Genomic DNA, 18,410 nt, shown 5'->3' with positions numbered 1-18,410 from the left:
ATTAACTTGTTTAAGATTTGTCATTATGGGGTATTGTGTGTAGATTGCTGAAGATATATATTTTTTAATCTATTTTAAAATAAGGCTGTAACGTAACAAAATGTTGGAAAAGTCAAGGGGTCTGAATACTTTCCGAAGGCACGGTACTTCAGCTGGGCTTGGTTTACACTGAAAAAATATGTAGAACGCAACATGCAACTATTTAAAAGATTTTACTGAGTTACGGTTCATATAAGGAAATCAGTCAATTTAAATCAATAAATTAGGCCCTAATCTATGGATTTCACATGACTAGGAATACAGATATGCATCTGTTGGTCACAGATACGTTTTTTTAAAAAGGTACGGGCGTAGATTAGAAAATCAGTCAGTATCTGATGTGATCACAATTTGCCTCATTCAGCATGACACATCTCCTTCACATAGTTGATCAGACTGTTAATTGTGGCCTGTGGAATGTTGTCCCACTACTCTTCAATGGCTGTGAGAAGTTGCTGGATATTGGTTTGAACTGAAACACGCTGTTGTAAATGTTGATCCAGAGCTTCCTAAACATGCTCAATGGGTGACATCTCTGTTGAGTATGCAGGCCTTGGAAGAACTGGGACATTTTCAGCTCCCAGGAATTTTATACGGATCCTTGCGGAATGGGGACGAGCATTATCATGCGGAAACAGGAGGTGATGGGGATGGATGAATGGCATCACAATGGGCCTCAGGATCTCGTCATGGTACCTCTGTACATTCAAATTGCCATTGATAAAATGATATTGTGTTTGTTGTCCGTAGCTTATGCCTGTCCATACCATAACCCCACCACCACCATGGGGCACTCTGTTCACATTGTTGACATCAGAGTATCTAAGTGTGGACATTTTTAAAACAGATCTTTAAACACACCTTTTTCACCCTTGCTTTTCCTTAGGGTGCTTTTTAGTCGTTCAATTTTCATTGTTTTTCTTTTGTTATTTATCCTCTTATGTTTGTTTTGTAGTAAATATTTCCGTTTTTATTTTCATTGTTTTTATTTTGTTTTTTCCTGTGAGCACATTGTGTTGAATTCCATGTCTGAAATGTGCTGTATAAATAAAGCTTGATTTGATTTGATCAGCAAACCGCTCACCCACATGACGCCATATGCGTGAATTGCCATCTGTCCAATAGAGTTGAAACCGGGATTCCTCCATGAAGAGCACACTTCTCCAGCATGCCAGTGGTCATTGAAGATGATAATTTCCCCACTGAAGATGACCTTCCCTAAGACGGTTTATGACAGTTTGTGCAGAAATGATTATTTGGTTGTGCAAACACACAGTTTAATCAGCTGTCCGGGTGGCTGGTCTCAGACGATCACGCAGATGAAGAAACTGAATGTGGAGGTCCTGGGCTGGCGTGGTTACACGTGGTCTGCAGATGTGAGGCCTGTTGGACATACTACCAAACTCTCTAAAACAACATTGGGGGGCGGCTTATGGTAGAGAAATTAAGATTAAATTCTCTGGCAACAGCTCTGGTGGACATTCCTGCAGTCAGCATGCCAATTGCACGCTCCCTCAAAACTGCACATTTTACAGTGGCCTTTTATTGTCCCCAGCACAAGGTGCACCTAAGTAATGATCATTCTGTTTAATCAGCTTCTTGATATGCCACACCTGTCAGGTGGATGGATTATCTTGGCAAAGGAGAAATGCTCACTTATTGGGAGGTAATACGTTTTTTTGTGAATATGGAAAATGTCTGGGATCTTTTATTTCAGCTGGGATCAATACATGGGATCAATACTTTACATGTTGCGTTTATGTTTTTGTTCAGTGTATCTTTCCTAGTGAAATGGAACCAATGCCATAGTCCCCAAAGTGCAAAACACTCCAGACCAGCTCAATTGATGAGAAGCTTCTTGGGTAGAATAGCGCCTGGAGATATTTAGAGAGACTTTGAGGCTTTAATGTTTGGATGTGAGAGATCATCATGGTTTTCCTTTTCAAGTGCTGTGTAGCCTCTTAATTAATGTTGGCTTCCCCAGCTTCTTGGAAACTTACACAGTATGTGCTTGAATAGTTGAGCCTCACGGAAAAACTAGCAGTGCACAGTGCTGAGGTCTCGGATGCTGTTGTCGTCACACTGTGATACATGATTCCAATCGCCTTCCATACATTCCAGGACCTTATAATAGGTGGGCTGACCAAAAGACAAACCCTCTAACATCTGCAGCATAAGACATTTTGTAAGAACCATGACAGTAGCTGTAGTATACAGTATACTGTTTGGCGGTTAAATGTGAGGTGGAGAAAGATGATGAGGAGGAGGATGATGACGCCCACAGCAGCAGCCTACCAAAAAGTCTGGGTCCTTTACTGTGACGTTGTCTTTTTGTAGAAGGTGGAGGGTCAGAACTACCTCTTGTAAAAACTGCCTCTCAGCAGCAGGCTACTGTAGTGGCATGAGTTGTAAATAAACTTGATTTATTTCATTGTAAATACTTTACTGTGAATATATTTGGGTGAGTGAATTACAATCTTTCCTTTTTAGCTGGACATGAGTCACGATTTATCTCAGGAATATAATTTATTTGTCCGCCACAGAGAGAGCTTGTTCTTAATGTGATATCAAATGCCATCAAAGGAGTTACTATACTGATAGACATACAGTATACCTTCATATACATACTGTACATCCTGGTAAACTTTTGTTTTGCATACTTCACATGCACAGTAGGCCTACCTACTAATTACCGGGGTTCTTCTCTTTCACTCTCCTCTCTTCAGTCGTTGTCTTACGTCAGATGACATCACTCCTGCGTGATAGTCGTCCCTCAGTGCAGGCAACGCTCTTCAGTATTACACAACACAAGTCTCCCTTTCAGAAAGGACCAATCAGGAGATGAAGGGTTCTGACATCACACGGATGCTCTCAGTAAGATGATGCATTATTGAATCTCTTCTGCACCTTCATGTCTACTTTACCAACTACACACACACTTTTCTCTGAGATGTGCCACAAAACTACACACACACACACTCCTCCCAGAGACATGCCACAGTTCCCCTTCTCATCTCTCTCTTTCGCTCTTCTCTCCTCTTCTGTTCTCATTTCTTGCTCTCCAACTCTCAACGCTCCAGTAAAACAAACACACTCTCCGTAGCGTCTCAGTAGTCCTGCAGCGATGGCCCCCCGTGGTCAGGTGCGTTTACGTCGTCGTCTTTGAAGAGGTCACAGATAAAGAGGTTCTGAGAATTGAAGCTGAGATTATGGGAAGAGATGACATTATTGTGCTCCTTGTCCTGTAAACGAGGGTTGTGCAGGCAATTCAGTTATCTAGTTAGGAAATACTGAGACACTTAATAATAACATTTGAGGAACATAGATCTTTAGCTGCCATATACCTGTTCATTTCTACTATAGACACTACTATTCTTAGGTTTGACAATATAGAATCTATACATGGTACCATGTTTGTGAAATTGTGTTTGAATGTGTTTGCCTAATTTTAATCTAATTTCATCTAATCAATTAAAGTTTCATGGAACTGGATTGAGTGCATTTTTTATGAGGCATATTTACAAGGGTTATGGATTTATATGCAAAGCTGATCTCTGTTAGTGGTTGGTGCCTGTTGGGTCTTTATCAATATAACCAGAGAAGCAGAGGCGAAGCCAGAGATTTCACTCTCGCCAACACCTGTCCAAAATAAGGCCAATGCATTTCTATGGGCTTAAATTGGACCTAAGCTTGTCGACCTGCCTTCCCGCCTTTGGGACAATGACTCCTATTGTTAGGGCGGAGACATGAGCATCTCGTCGTTATATTCAGATCTCAGATATCTCCCACGGGGGATCCCTTCTAAGACCTGTATAGTAGCCTGGTTGCCAGTCTCTATTACCTAACACTCCCCTCCTTCTACTTCGTGTCAGAATACACGAAGAATATATATTGACAGAATACAAGGAATGAAAACCAGTCTTCCTGTTTAGACCAACGGTTATGTCATTGGATTTGATCTTAGTTGAGCTCCAACCTCACAGCAGGCTATGAAAGGAAAGACATCCTATCGTGTATACATCCCTCTCTTCTCCGCTGTAGGGAGGCGAGGGTTAATATGACTAATACAGCTGACTCAGAACCTGTCAATCACATTAGCTGTTCTCTCAGCACCCTTTAATTTCTCTCTGATGGATGGAGAACTTAAAGAGCAGGAGTGAACATTTCTCGCCTCAACTCAGATCCAGTCAGCTCTCTCCTCTAAGGTCTGTCTATGACGGATCCCTGCTGAATGCACTCCCAGCTCCAAGTCATTACGCAAGTAACATTTCAAAGTAGAGCAATTGAAAATGAGAAATTATCTATGATTCAGACTTACATTATCCAAATGGGCACTTTATTCAAATGGTTGTGACTATTAATTTTTATTAGCTTGTTATAATTCATTTGAATGCTGCCTTTAAGTTTCTCTCCATGCTTTTCTCGGCGAAGTAGAAGGCAATAAGGTTGAAAGCTTAGCAAGAATAAAAGGCAGATTTGGTAATAAATGTTATTTCGAATAGAGATTTGTACTTTACGTTTGTGTGGGTGTCGGTTTATTTGTGTGAATATTTCTCATTATTATGTGTGCCCATGAAATGCATTTGTGAAATATTGAGTGTGTGTCTGCCTGCCTGCCTGCGTGCGTGCGTGCGTGCGTGTGTGTGTGTACAGTACCAGTCAAAAGTTTGGACACACGTATTCATTCAAGGGTTTTTCTTTATTTTTACTTTTTCCTACATTGTAGAATAATAGTGAAGACATCAAAACTATGAAATAACACATATGGAATCATGTAGTAACCAAAAATGTGTTAAACAAATCAAAATATATTTGAGATTCTTCAAAGTAGCCCACCTTTGCCTTGATGACAACTTTGCACACTCTTCGCGTTCTCTCAACCAGCTTCATGAGGTAGTCACCTGGAATGTATTTCAATTAACAGGTGTGCCTTGTTAAAAGTTAATTTGTGGAATTTCTTTCCTTCTTAATGCATTTGAGCCAATCAGTTGTGTTGTGAGAAGGTAGGGGTGGTATACAGAAGACAGCCATATTTGGTAAAAGTCCAAGTCATTACTTTAAGACATGAACGTCAGTCAATCTGGAAAATTTCAAGAACTTTTACAATTTCTTCAAATGCAGTCGCAAAAACCATCAAGCGCTATGATGAAACTGTCTCTCATGATGACCGTCACAGGAAAGGAAGACCCAGAGTTACCTCTGCTGCAGAGGATAAGTTCATTAGAGTTACCAGCCTGAGATTGCAGCCCAAATAAATGCTTCACAGAGTTCAAGTAACAGACACATCTCAACATCAACTGTTTAGAGGAGACTGCGTGAATCAGGCCTTCGTGGTTGAATTGCCACAAAGAAATCACTACTAAAGGGCACCAATGAGAAGAAGAGACTTGCTTGGGCCAAGAAACACGAGCAATGGACATTAGACAGATGTCCATTGGTCTGATGAGTCCAAATGTAAGATTTTTAGTTCCAACCACCGTGTCTTTGTGAGACGCAGAGTCGGTGAACGGATGATCTCCGCATGTGTGGTTCCCACCGTGAAGCATGGAGGAGGAGGTGTGATGGTGCTTTGCTGGTGACAGTAGTTAGTTTTTCATCAGGACAATGACCCAACACACCTCCAGGCTGTGTAAGGGCTATTTGACCAAGAAGGGGAGTGATGGAGTGCTGCATCAGTTGACCTGGCCTCAACAATCACCCAACCTAAACCCAATTGAGATGGTTTTGGATGAGTTTGACCGCAGAGTGAAGGAAAAGGAGCCAACAAGTGCTCAGTGTGCAAAGTTGTCATCAAGGCAAATGGTGGCTACTTTGAAGAATCTCAAATATCTAATATATTTTGATTTGTTTAACACTTTTTTGGTTACTACATGATTGCATATGTTATTTCCTAGTTTTGATGTCTTCACTATTATTCTACAATGTAGAAAATTTTAAAAAATGAAGAAAAACCCTTGAATGAGTAGGTGTGTCCAAACTTTTGACTGGTACTGTGTGTGTGTGTGCGTGCGTGCGCATGTGTGTGTGTGTGTACAGTATGTGTACATAGAGAATAAAGCAACCCAATAATACAAACTAATCTAAACATAATGCATAGCCAGACCATGTCGGCACTGTTCTGGAGCTAATTATGATTGTGTCAATTTAATATGGGTCAAGAGCGCCACAATTACTGTGAAAATGTGGTCATCGTGTTCGTGCCTCTCCATTTGCACAGAGCAGAACTGAAGTGTCACGATTGTTTTAGGAGTGGACCAAGGCGCAGCGTTTGTATCGTTCCACATTTTTATTTCAACTGTGAAACTATGCAAGACATACAAATAAACTAATAAACAAAACAACAAACTGTGACGAAGCGGTGCAACATACACTTACTCAAAATAATCTCCCACAAACCTAGTGGGAAAAACAACAACTTAAATATGATCCCCAATTAGAGACAATGATGACCAGCTGCCTCTAATTGGAGATCATTAAAAAAACAAAAAAACATAGAAATACAGAAACTAGAACCCCACATAGAAATACATAAACTAGACAAAACCCCAACATAGAAAAAAGAAACTAGAACCAACATAGACATAAATAACCTAGACAAAACCCCCTGTCACGCCCTGTCCTACTCTACCATAGAAAATAAAAGCTTTCTATGGTCAGGACGTGACAAGAAGTGATATTTTGACATACTACTAATGAGGGCATGGTTTGTCTAAACATAATCTCTTGTGGATAGACTACGTAAACATCTGACATCTGGATTAACTGGGATTAGTCCAAACAGCAAGCTTTTATGATTTGCCCGTGACCTGAACACTTGCGTTATCTCACCAAGCTAATGCTTCGTCTATAGTATTTTCCTTGATTATTCCTAATTAGGAGATATTTCCAGTGTGATTGGCCAGCATGACATTGTAGGAGAGCCTGCTGTGGTAGTTCCATTCTAAAGGTTTAAACTCCCCTCATCCTGTGTATCATTGATCCGTAATGGCTGGGAACAGCCTAGTCTGGTTAATCAATACCTGATACTGAGAGCAGCATCATTAGGAGTCATTAGTTCAGAACAAACAGAACTGCATGTTTAACCTCAGTGGAAACACACTGGTTTAAATGGCACTCTATTCCCTATTGTGGACTTCTTTTGACTAGCCATCTGGTCAAAAGTAATACACTATATTAGGAATAGGGTGCCATTTTGGTAATCACAACAGACTATAAATGAAAAGGTAGGCAGCATAGTGGTTAGAGCGATGTGCCAGTAACCGAACGGTTGTTTGTTCGAATGCCTGAACCGACAAGGTGAAAATTCTGCCGATGTGCCCTAGAGCAAGGCACTTAACCCTAATTGCTCCAGGGTCGCCGTTGATGGCAGACCATGGCCATGACCCCACTCTCTGGGATATGCAAAAAAGCACATTTCCAAATCACAACTGTGTATTAATACACACGTGTACATGTGAAAATAGGAAGAAATTCTATTTTACCTTTATTTAAATAGGCAAGTCAGTTAAGATCAAATTTGTATTTACAATGACGGTCAACACCAGCCAAACCCCGGACGATGCTGGGCCAATTGTGCGCCACCCTATGGGTCTCCCAATCACGGCCGGTTGTGATACAGCCTGGATTTGAACCAGGGTGTCTGTAGTGACAACTACAGACACCAACGAGCCTCATGGAGTCAGCAGATTGTCCCTAAAAGGGGTTGGTTGGACAGGAGGAGTGGTGACAGAGAGAGTGGAACCAGAGTTGATGCTGTAGCTCCTCCCAAGCTGGTGTTGCACATTCTAAACCCCGTAATTCATCAATTTCACAAACCGTAGGGGCCGTTTAATAGTGCTGTAACGTAATTCACATTTACTCATTTTAATGGAATCTAGTTTCTGCTGATTTGTTGCTTTCTTGTACAGGGTGGTAGGAAGAGGTAAACCTGTAATGTGCACTCAGAAAACCTCCTGAGGACATAAAAGCCTTTAGAAGTAATTAACAATCAATCAATAGACTATAACTCTTTCTAACACAACTTCATCTCTTCCCATTTCATATAGTTCAAGGTTAATCTTGTCCACAAGTCGGCTTTCTCTCAGCAATTTGAGGCTGGGGACAAGGTTAGCTCCAGGCAAACCCCCCAAAAAATGTTTATTTTAGGGAACAGTCTCTAAAACTTTATTTTCCACCAAAGTTGAGACATTTTGGTATCACCATAAAGTTAGAGACATTTAAATGTCTGAGGGACATTACGAATCAAGCCTAGACAAAAGGAGGCATTTGCTCCAGATCTTATCTAACTACTTATTATCTCTTGCTCGATACTTCTGAGGGATGTTTTCTTTGAGATGAGACTTTGTGATGTCCCAATGTAGAAAATCCAATTAACTTTATCCTCAACAAAGTTTTTCATTTTAATCAGTAAAATTATTCCACTGGGGCTCACATCTTCAGGTGAAGCTAAATTACATCATAACCTGAGTCATCCTTCACCACAAAATGATTTTATTTCATTGATATGCCATAGTGGTAACAGCTAATTAACACTTTTAATCAAATCACTGAACAGTAGGATAGACTTCTCTGTCTCCCTCTAGAGGTGACGGACTAGGAACCGGCAGCTGACTAATGACTTTACAGTGAAAGGTACCAATGCTCAAGCTCTCGTAGTTAGACCTCATCATAACTAGGGTCCAGAGTTACCGGGTCAGGAAAAACTCCTGGCCCCAACTCTCTATTTCTATATTTGTATTTACTGTAATATTCCTTGAGAGGCTAACTCAATCCAGTCACCACTGAGTGTGGCAATTATTCATTCCAGCCAATGGTGTGCTTGCTGGTGAATAGGCCTAACAGTATCAGTGTAAAAATGCCAGGTCATCACCTGCCCTGTGTCAACCCTCATCTGTTTCCAGGCTGTCCATCTACAGACGTCCATCCTTCAGACCCTCATTAGTGATGTAATGATTATCCGGGTTTGCTTTGTTTCTTCATCCATCAAACACATTAAGCAATTACAGCCTTGTGACGCAGATGTGTCCTATAGTATTGATATATGTTGTAACAGACTCAAGCACTGAAATGAACAGGCACATGATGTATTTCTGTGCCTGGCTGCTACCTGCTTTGTAAGATAGGCATCGATCATCACACCTATCAATCAAGGAGGACGAACTGCCTCACCATCCTTCACTTCCCCTCTTCTATTAGGTTTTCCTCCATTTTGGTGGACTATCACTCTAAACCATTTATTTCATAGGCCTACACCGTAGTCTACGGTAGTCCTACACCATTATAGGACACTGAGGAGGCTATAATCATGTAATAATGCAGTAACATAACTGCAGTAGTCCTAGCTGTGTTTATCCCGTCGATATTGTATAACTCACAGAAAGTTCCAAACTCGAATTATGCATAACCTATATTTTATTTGTACGCACACAATTCACTTGTGCGCATTTAATAATTTGCATGCCTCATGATTTTTATTTATTTTTTATTCTGCAATCACAGAGGGAGCTACTTGAATTGGCTGTTGGAAGCAGAAGTCAATTCCGGGAAGAAGCGAAGCAGAGCAGTGCGCGATTTTGTAGCGTGAGCAGAACAGTGTCCGACTCCAAGACAGTCAGAGAAGAGACGTAAAATTGGAATTATCTCAGAGCAGCAACACCCATTCATTCACGCTGGGCTCTTCTCAAATCCGCGGCGTCTGTTCCAACTGTTCTATCGTGAGTCTCGTCCGGTTGAGTGGGTTATTTTGTTCATTTCAGTCCCTTCGATTTAAAACAATCAAAGTAGTTTTCAGTATTTTGATTATTCTATGCGGGTGTGCAGCAAGTTTACCAAACCTTCAAACCTGCTCCTAATGGTTCGGAAGTTACCTGGGATTGAGTGCACCTGCCCTGGTATAAAGTCAAATACCATGTTAGGACCATTTATTCAGAGGACGGAGTAGATTGGACCATGTGTTTTATGTTGACCAATATGCGCTTTCATAACTGATATCGAAATGTGGGGAAGTTCTCTGCCAATGGACACAAGCCGAACACAGCGGGTAGGTGTGATAATCATGAATGATATTTCAATGTTTGTACAGACACTTAGACAAATATTTATTGAGCATTCATTTTTGTAAGTGTTGGAGTGCGCGGCGAATTTGGGCTACCCGGCTATTGTCGGCTATGCTGTAATGTCCATCCATATTATAGGCTAGCTAGCCTAATGTTTATTTACGGTGCATGTTGTGTGGATTTTTTAAAATGCATTTTAAACCCTTACAATGAATTACTTGTCCAACGGTCGGTCGGTCTCTCTCTCTCTCTCTCTCTCTCTCTCTCTCTCTCTCTCTCTCTCTCTCTCTCTCTCTCTCTCTCTCTCTCTCTCTCTCTCTCTCTCTCTCTCTCTCTCTCTCTCTCTCTCTCTCTCTCTCTCTCTCTCTCTCTCTCTCGCTCGGCACGGTAGGCTACGGCAGCGGCTCTTTTTTGCAAGATGGGCAAAATCTGACAGAGACAGGTTGAAAGTTGTCTCCTATATAAAATTAATCTCTAGATTATTTCAAATATAGGCTTTTAAACCGGAGTATTCGGGGTTTGATCAACTTGGCTCAGTGCAAGCATTCTGGATGCCAATAATTGTATAACCCCAAAACAAATGGGGCTATAACTGTATATAACGCAATAGAAAGGATGTTTCTATTGTAGGCGTCTAAATGTTACCCTCTAGGCTAAACTCTGTCTTGAACCTATCATGTACCCTTATCAGGGGATCCACCATACAGACTATTTGTTTTTACAGTCAATACCTGGGAGATTGAGTTATTTTCAAGTCAATGGGTTATACACCCTTTTAAAACAGCTCCTACCCTCTTGAAGGGCTCTCCTTTTACTGCCTGTATGGATTATCTATAATACACTCCTCCCGCATTTCATTCACTTGTTGAGGTGTGGACTGGACTGGGGGTCGGGTTAGGGTGGAAGTATAGGGATGTGGACTGGGGGTTGGGTTAGGGTGGAAGTATAGAGATGTGGACTGGGGGTCGGGTTAGGGTGGAAGTATAGCGATGTGGACTGGGGGTCGGGTTAGGGTGGAAGTATAGGGATGTGGACTGGGGGTCGGGTTAGGGTGGAAGTATAGGGATGTGGACTGGGGGTCGGGTTAGGGTGGAAGTATAGGGATGTGGACTGGGGGTCGGGTTAGGGTGGAAGTATAGGGATGTGGACTGGGGGTCGGGTTAGGGTGGAAGTATAGGGATGTGGACTGGGGGTCGGGTTAGGGTGGAAGTATAGGGATGTGGACTGGGGGTTGGGTTAGGGTGGAAGTATAGGGATGTGGACTGGGGGTCGGGTTAGGGTGGAAGTATAGCGATGTGGACTGGGGGTCGGGTTAGGGTGGAAGTATAGGGATGTGGACTGGGGGTCGGGTTAGGGTGGAAGTATAGGGATGTGGACTGGGGGTCGGGTTAGGGTGGAAGTATAGGGATGTGGACTGGGGGTCGGGTTAGGGTGGAAGTATAGGGATGTGGACTGGGGGTCGGGTTAGGGTGGAAGTATAGGGATGTGGACTGGGGGTAGGGTTAGGGTGGAAGTATAGGGATGTGGACTGGGGGTCGGGTTAGGGTGGAAGTATAGGGATGTGGACTGGGTGTCGGGAGGCTGGTACACATGACACTTCTCCCATTTGTCCTATACGTTTCCCAGAACCACATAGACAGACCATGTAATACGTGAGGATTTACAAGGAGAGATGATTACCTTCAAGACCGATGCTATAGGCGAGATCAACTTTATTGCCCTCAAGGATATCATAAGGTGAATGCACCAATTTCTAAGTCGCTCTGGATAAGAGCGTCTGCTAAATGATGTAAATGTAAATGTAAGGAGGAAATTAGTCTACGTGGAGCTACGATGTCCGTCTCTAAACTACATGATACAGCCACTATAGACCACCTGCATTTCATACATCACATTCTACCAATAGAAAAACAACCACTGTTTTGTGTGGTTGTGTAAAGATGCAAATGTGTGGAAAAATAGAGAGACTCGCATGAAAGTGTTATTGTTGATGGACTTCTCATACCGGTGCCTGTACAGAAACCAGTGCTCTACTGTGCATCTCAGTGGGCATCAAACAGCGTCTCTAAGTCTTTACCTTGAGGTTATTTATCTGATACTGTACCTTGGATTCTCTCTAAAGCCCTTTGCAAATTAACAAAGTATCGCATTTTTAATAACAAAACTACCCAACTACTAAGATTCCATTCCTTTCTGTTTGAGTAGATCATCTGAGTATTGGTCCACTAGATAGCTCACATCTGATACATGTCACATTTTTTGAATATCTACTTTCACCTGGTGCAGTTTATAATTGCTTTCATTAATGGTGTGTTCGTAAATTCAATCTGTAGTGCTATAGTGCGCTCAGTGTGCTCTGGGCATTCTTAAATTCAGAGCCTTTAGCTCTAGGATTGAAAGATGGCACCGACATTGCAAGATGGCGCCGACAGAGATGGTCGCCTCGCTTCGAGTCCTTAGGAAACTATGCAGTATTTAGTTTTTTTATGTATTTCTTACTGTTACCCCAGGAAATATTAAGTGTTATTACATACAGCCGGGAAGAACTATTGGAAATAAGAGCGACGTCAACTTACCAATATTACGACCAGGAATGCGACTTTTCCGAAGCGGATCCTCTGTTTGGACCACCACCCAGGACAATGGACCTAATCCCAGAAGCCGACCCAAAACAACGGTGCTGCAGAAGGGGCAGACGGAGCGGCCTCCTGGTCAGGCTCCGTAGACGTGCACATCGCCCACCGCTCCCGAGTATACTATTCGCCAATGTCCAGTCTCTTGACAACAAGGTAGATGAAATTCGAGCAAGGGTTGCCTTCCAGAGAGACATTAGAGATTCTAACATTCTCTGTTTCACGGAAACATGGCTCTCTCGGGATATGTTGTTGGAATCGGTTCAGCCACCGGGCTTCTCCATGCATCGCGCCGACAGAGATAAACTCATCTCTGGGAAGAGGAAGGGCGGGGGTGTATGCTTCATAATTAATGACTCATGGTGTAATCATAACAACATACAGGAACTCAAGTCCTTTTACTCACCCGACCTAGAATTCCTTACAATCAAATGCCGGCCATATTATCTCCCAAGAGAATTCTTGTCAGTTATCGCCACAGCGGTGTACATTCCCTCTCAAGCAGAGACCAAGACGGCCCTCAAGGAACTTCACTGGACTCTATGTAAACTGGAAACCATATATCCTGAGGCTGCATTTACTGTAGCTGAGGATTTTAACAAAGCAAATTTGAGAACAAAGCTACTTAAATTCTATCAGCATATAGATTGCACTATGCGCAGGTGTAATACACTCGATCACTGCTACTCTAACTTCCGCAATGCATACAATGTAGAGGTTGACCCGATTATGATTTTTCAACGCCAATACCAATACCGATTATTGGAGGACCAAAAAAAGCCGATACTGATTAATCTGACAATTTATATATATATATATGTAATAATGACAATTATAACAATACTGAATGAACATTTATTTTAACTTAATATAATAAATAAATAAAATCAATTTAGTCTCAAATAAATAATGAAACATGTTCAATTTAGTTTAAATAATACAAAAACACAGTGTTGGAGAAGAAAGTAAAACTGCAATATGTGCCATGTAAAAAAGCTAACGCTTAAGTGCCTTGCTCAGAACATGAGAACATGTGAAAGCTGGTGGTTCCTTTTAACACGAGTCTTCGGTATTCTCAGTTATGAAGTTTTAGGTTGTAGTAATTATATGACTATTTCTCTCTATACCATTTGTATTTCATATACCTTTGACTATTGGATGTTCTTATAGGCACTATAGTATTGCCAGCCTAATCTCGGGAGTTGATAGGCTTGAAGTCATGAACAGCGCTGTGCTTCAAGCATTGCGAAGAGCTGCTGGCAAACGCAGGAAAGTGCTGTTTGAATGAATGCTTACGAGCCTGCTGCTGCCTACCACTGCTCAGTCAGACTGCTCTATCAAATATCAAATCATAGACTTAATTATAATATAATAAACACACAGAAATAAGAGCCTTAGGTCATTAATATGGTCAAATCCGGAAACTATCGTTTCGAAAACAAAACGTTTTATTCTTTCAGTTTTATCGAACGGGTGGCATCCATAACTCTGAATGTTGCACAACCTTCAATGTTATGTCATAATTATGTAAAATTCTGGCAAATTAATTACGGTATTTGTTAGGAAGAAATGGTCTTAACACAGTTCGCAACAAGCCAGGTGGCCAAACTGCTGCATATACCCTGACTCTGCTTGCACAGAACGCAAGAGAAGTGACACAATTTCCCTAGCTAATATTGCCTGCTAACATGAATTTCTTTTAACTAAATATGCAGGTTTAAGAAAATATACTTGTGTATTGATTTTAAGAAAGGCATTGATGTTTATGGTTAGGTACGTTGGTGCAGTGACAGTGCTTTTTTCACGAATGCGCTTGTTAAATCATCACCCATTTGGCGAAGTAGGCTGTGATTCGATGATAAATTAACAGGCACCGCATTGATTATATGCAACGCAGGACAAGCTAGTTAAACTAGTAATATCATCAACCATGTGTAGTTAACTAGTGATTATGTTTTTTTTTTTACAAGATAAGTTTAATGCTAGCTAGCAACTTACCTTGGCTCCTTGCTGCACTCGCTTAACAGGTGGTCAGCCTGCCACGCAGTCTCCTCATGGAGTACAATGTAATCGGCCATAATCGGCGTCCAAAAATGCAGATTACCGACTGTTGTGAAAACTTGAAATTGGCCCTAATTAATCGGCCATGCCGATTAATACAAAGCCCTCCCCCGCCCTCCCTTGGGCAAATCCGACCACGACACCATCTTGCTCCTATCGTCTTATAGGCAGAAATTCAAACAGGATGTACCAGTGACTAGAACCATTCAACGCTGGTCTGACCAATCGGAATCCACGCTTCAAGATTGTTTTGATCACGCAGACTAGGATATGTTCCAGTCAGCCTCAGATAACAACATCGATCTATCCACTGACTCGGTGAGTGAGTTTATAAAGAAGTGCATTGGAGATGTTGTACCCACTGTGACTATTAAAACCTAACCCTAACCAGAAACCGTGGATGGATGGCTGCATTCGCGCAAAACTGAAAGCGCGAACCACCGCATTTAACCATGGAAAGAGATCTGGGAATATGGCTGAATATAAACAGTGTAGTTATTCCCTTCGCAAGGCAATCAAACAAGCGAAATACCGGTACAGGGACAAGGTGGAGTCGCAATTCAACGGCTCAGACATGAGACATATGTGGCAGGGTCTACAGGAAATCACGAACTACAAAAAGAAAACCAGCCATGTCACGGACACCGACGTCACGCTTCCAGACAAACTAAACACCTTCTTTGCCCGCCTTGAGGATAATACAGTGCCACCGACCTCACCCCTCCCCCTTCTTCGTGGCCAATGTGAGTGAAATATTAAAACGTGTTAACTCTCGCAAGGCTGCTGGCCCAGACGGCACCCTAGCCGCGTCTTCAGAGCATGCGCAGACCAGCTGGCTGGTGTGTTTACAGACATTCAATCGCTCCCTATCCCAGTCTGCTGTCCCCACATGCTTCAAGATGGCCACCATTGTTCCTGTACCCAAGAAGGCAAAGGTAACTGAACTAAATTACTACCGCCCCGTAGCACTCACTTCTGTCATCATGAAGTGCTTTGAGAGACTAGTCAAGGAACATATCACCTCCACCTTACCGGCCATCCTAGACCCACTTCAGTTTGCACACCGCCACAACAGGTCCATAGATGATGCAATTGCCTGCCCACTGCCCTATCCCATCTGGACAAGAGGAATACCTATGTAAGAGTGCTGTTCATTGACTACAGCTCAGCATTCTACACCATGGTATTCTCCAAGCTCATCATCAAGCCGGAGGCCCTGGGTCTCAACTCCGCCCTGGGCAATTGGGTCCTGGACTTTCTGGCAGGCTGCCCCCAGGTGGTGAAGGTAGGAAACAACATCTCCACTTCGCTGACCCTCAACACTGGGGCCCCACAAGGGTATGTGCTCAGCCCCCTCTGTACTCCCTGTTGACCCTCAACTGCATGGCCATGCATGCCTCCAACTCAATCATCAAGTTTGCAGATGACACAACAGTAGTGGGCTTGATTACCAACAACGACGAGACAGCCTACAGGGAGGAGGTGAGGGCACTCAGAGTGTGGTGTCAGGAAAACAACCTCTCATTCAACGTCAACAAAACAAAGGAGATGATCATGGACTTCAGGAAACAGCAAAGGGAGCACCCCCCTATCCACATCGAAGGGACAGCAGTGGAGAAGGTGGAAAGTTTTAAGTTCTTCGGCATACACATCACGGACAACCTAAAATGGTACACCCACACAGACAGTGTGGTGAAGAAGGCGCAACAACGCCTCTTCAAGCTCAGGAGGCTGAAGAAATTTGGCTTGTCACCCAAAACCCTGACAAACTTTTACAGATACACAATCGAGAGCATCCTGTCGGGCTGTATCACCGCCTGGTACGGCAACTGCACCGCCCTCAACCGCAGGGCTCTCCAGAGAGTGGTGTGGTCTGCAGAATGCATCACTGGGGGCAAACTACCTGCCCTCCATGACATCTCTAGCACCCAATGTCACAGGAAGGCCGAAAAGATCTTCAAGGACAACAACCACCCGAGCCACTGCCTGTTCACACCACTACCATCCAGAAGGCGAGGTCAGTACAGGTGCATTAAAGCTGGGACCGAGAGACTGAAAAACAGCTTCTATCTCAAGGCCATCAGACTGCTAAACAGCAATCACTAACTCAGAGAGGCTTTAAGACCCAATCACTGGCCACTTTAATAAATGGTTCACTAGTCACTTTAAACAATGCCACTTTAATAATGTTTACATATCTTACATTTTTATTTTATTTATTTATTTCACCTTTATTTAACCAGGTAGGCAAGTTGAGAACAAGTTCTAATTTACAATTGCGATCTGGCCAAGATAAAGCAAAGCAGTTCGACAACATACAACAACACAGGTTACACATGGAGTAAAAACAAACATACAGTCAATAATACAGTAGAAAAATAAGTCTATATACAATGTGAGCAAATGAGGTGAGATAAGGGAGGTAAAGGCAAAAGGCCATGGTGGCAAAGTAAATGCAATATAGCAAGTAAAATACTGGAATGGTAGATTTGTAGTAGAAGAAAGTGCAAAGTAGAAATAGAAATAGAAATAATGGGGTGCAAAGGAGCAAAATAAATAAATAAATAAATACAGTAGGGGAAGGGGTAGTTGTTTGGGCTAAATTATAGATGGGCTATGTACAGGTGCAGTGATCTGTGAGCTGCTCTGACAGCTCACAGATCACTGCACCTGTACATAGCCCATCTATAATTTAGCCCAAACATTACTCATATCATATGTATATACTGTATTTTATACCATTTGTTGCACCTTGCCTATGCCGCACGGCCATCGCTCATCAATATATTTATATGTACATATTCCCCTTCACCCCTTTAGATTTGTGTGTATTAGGTAGTTGTTGGGGAATTGTTAGATTACTTGTTAGATATTACTGCACTGTCGGAACTAGAAGCACAAGCATTTTGCTACACTCACATTAACATCTGCTAACCATGTGTATGTGACCAATAAAATGTTATTTGATAGGAGCATTCAGAGCGCACACTGGACGATCTTGCCGAGGAGTAGGGTTGATCCGACAGTTCTGACCTCACAACAGTAGTCAAGCACCCACGCTAACTGGCTAATGTTGGCTAGCTTGCTAGCTACTTCCTGACACAAATGAGAGAACACTTCACTCTGACCATTTTACTCACCCTAACAGAGCTGGTTAGGCTGTTTTCATGTTCTCCAGAGCGTTGGGGACTGCAACTGTGTTGCTGACAACAATTTAATTATGCTTTTTTGCCGACATTTACTGACACCGGCCATATTCAACGGGTGTTGAGCGTTCATAAATTCATCAGTTATTCTGCGCTCTAGCACGCTCAGACGAGAGTGTTATGAAATCGGAGTAGATAGCCAGAGTGAATTTACGAACGCACCCTAAAGGGCTGCCTAAATAGGCCACAATTATCATGCATCCAAGGAAATGAGTGACACAAACTCATTTCTATAACCCCCCGGGGCAAGAGATGCTTTAGAAAATTAGTTTTATAACCTGCAAACTTTTATTTGAAGTGAATTCATTAGAATGGATTTTTTGGTTTTGTAATTTTCATTACCCCATCTTGGGCTTTCAGAATGTTTATGGTAAATGTGTATTTGTGAAAGTGGTTAGTGAAGCAGGATTATGCTT

The 18,410-nt window shown here is 42.3% G+C and overlaps 1 protein-coding gene across 1 annotated transcript in view; it reads left to right on the top strand.

Annotated features, from left to right (window-relative positions):
• The first annotated feature begins 9,532 nt into the window (after nucleotides 1-9,532).
• LOC115173718 (potassium voltage-gated channel subfamily G member 2) overlaps nucleotides 9,533-18,410 on the top strand; it is a 39,178-nt gene continuing 30,300 nt past the window's right edge. Inside the window, exon 1 of the mRNA XM_029732056.1 lies at nucleotides 9,533-10,078. The gene's annotated coding sequence lies outside the window, so the exon portion shown is untranslated. The remainder of the gene's footprint in view (nucleotides 10,079-18,410) is intronic.

Source organism: Salmo trutta, chromosome 34 (genome assembly GCF_901001165.1).
Source record: "Salmo trutta chromosome 34, fSalTru1.1, whole genome shotgun sequence".
Classification (NCBI taxonomy): domain Eukaryota; kingdom Metazoa; phylum Chordata; class Actinopteri; order Salmoniformes; family Salmonidae; genus Salmo; species Salmo trutta.
This window is presented reverse-complemented; position numbering and strand designations above follow the sequence as displayed.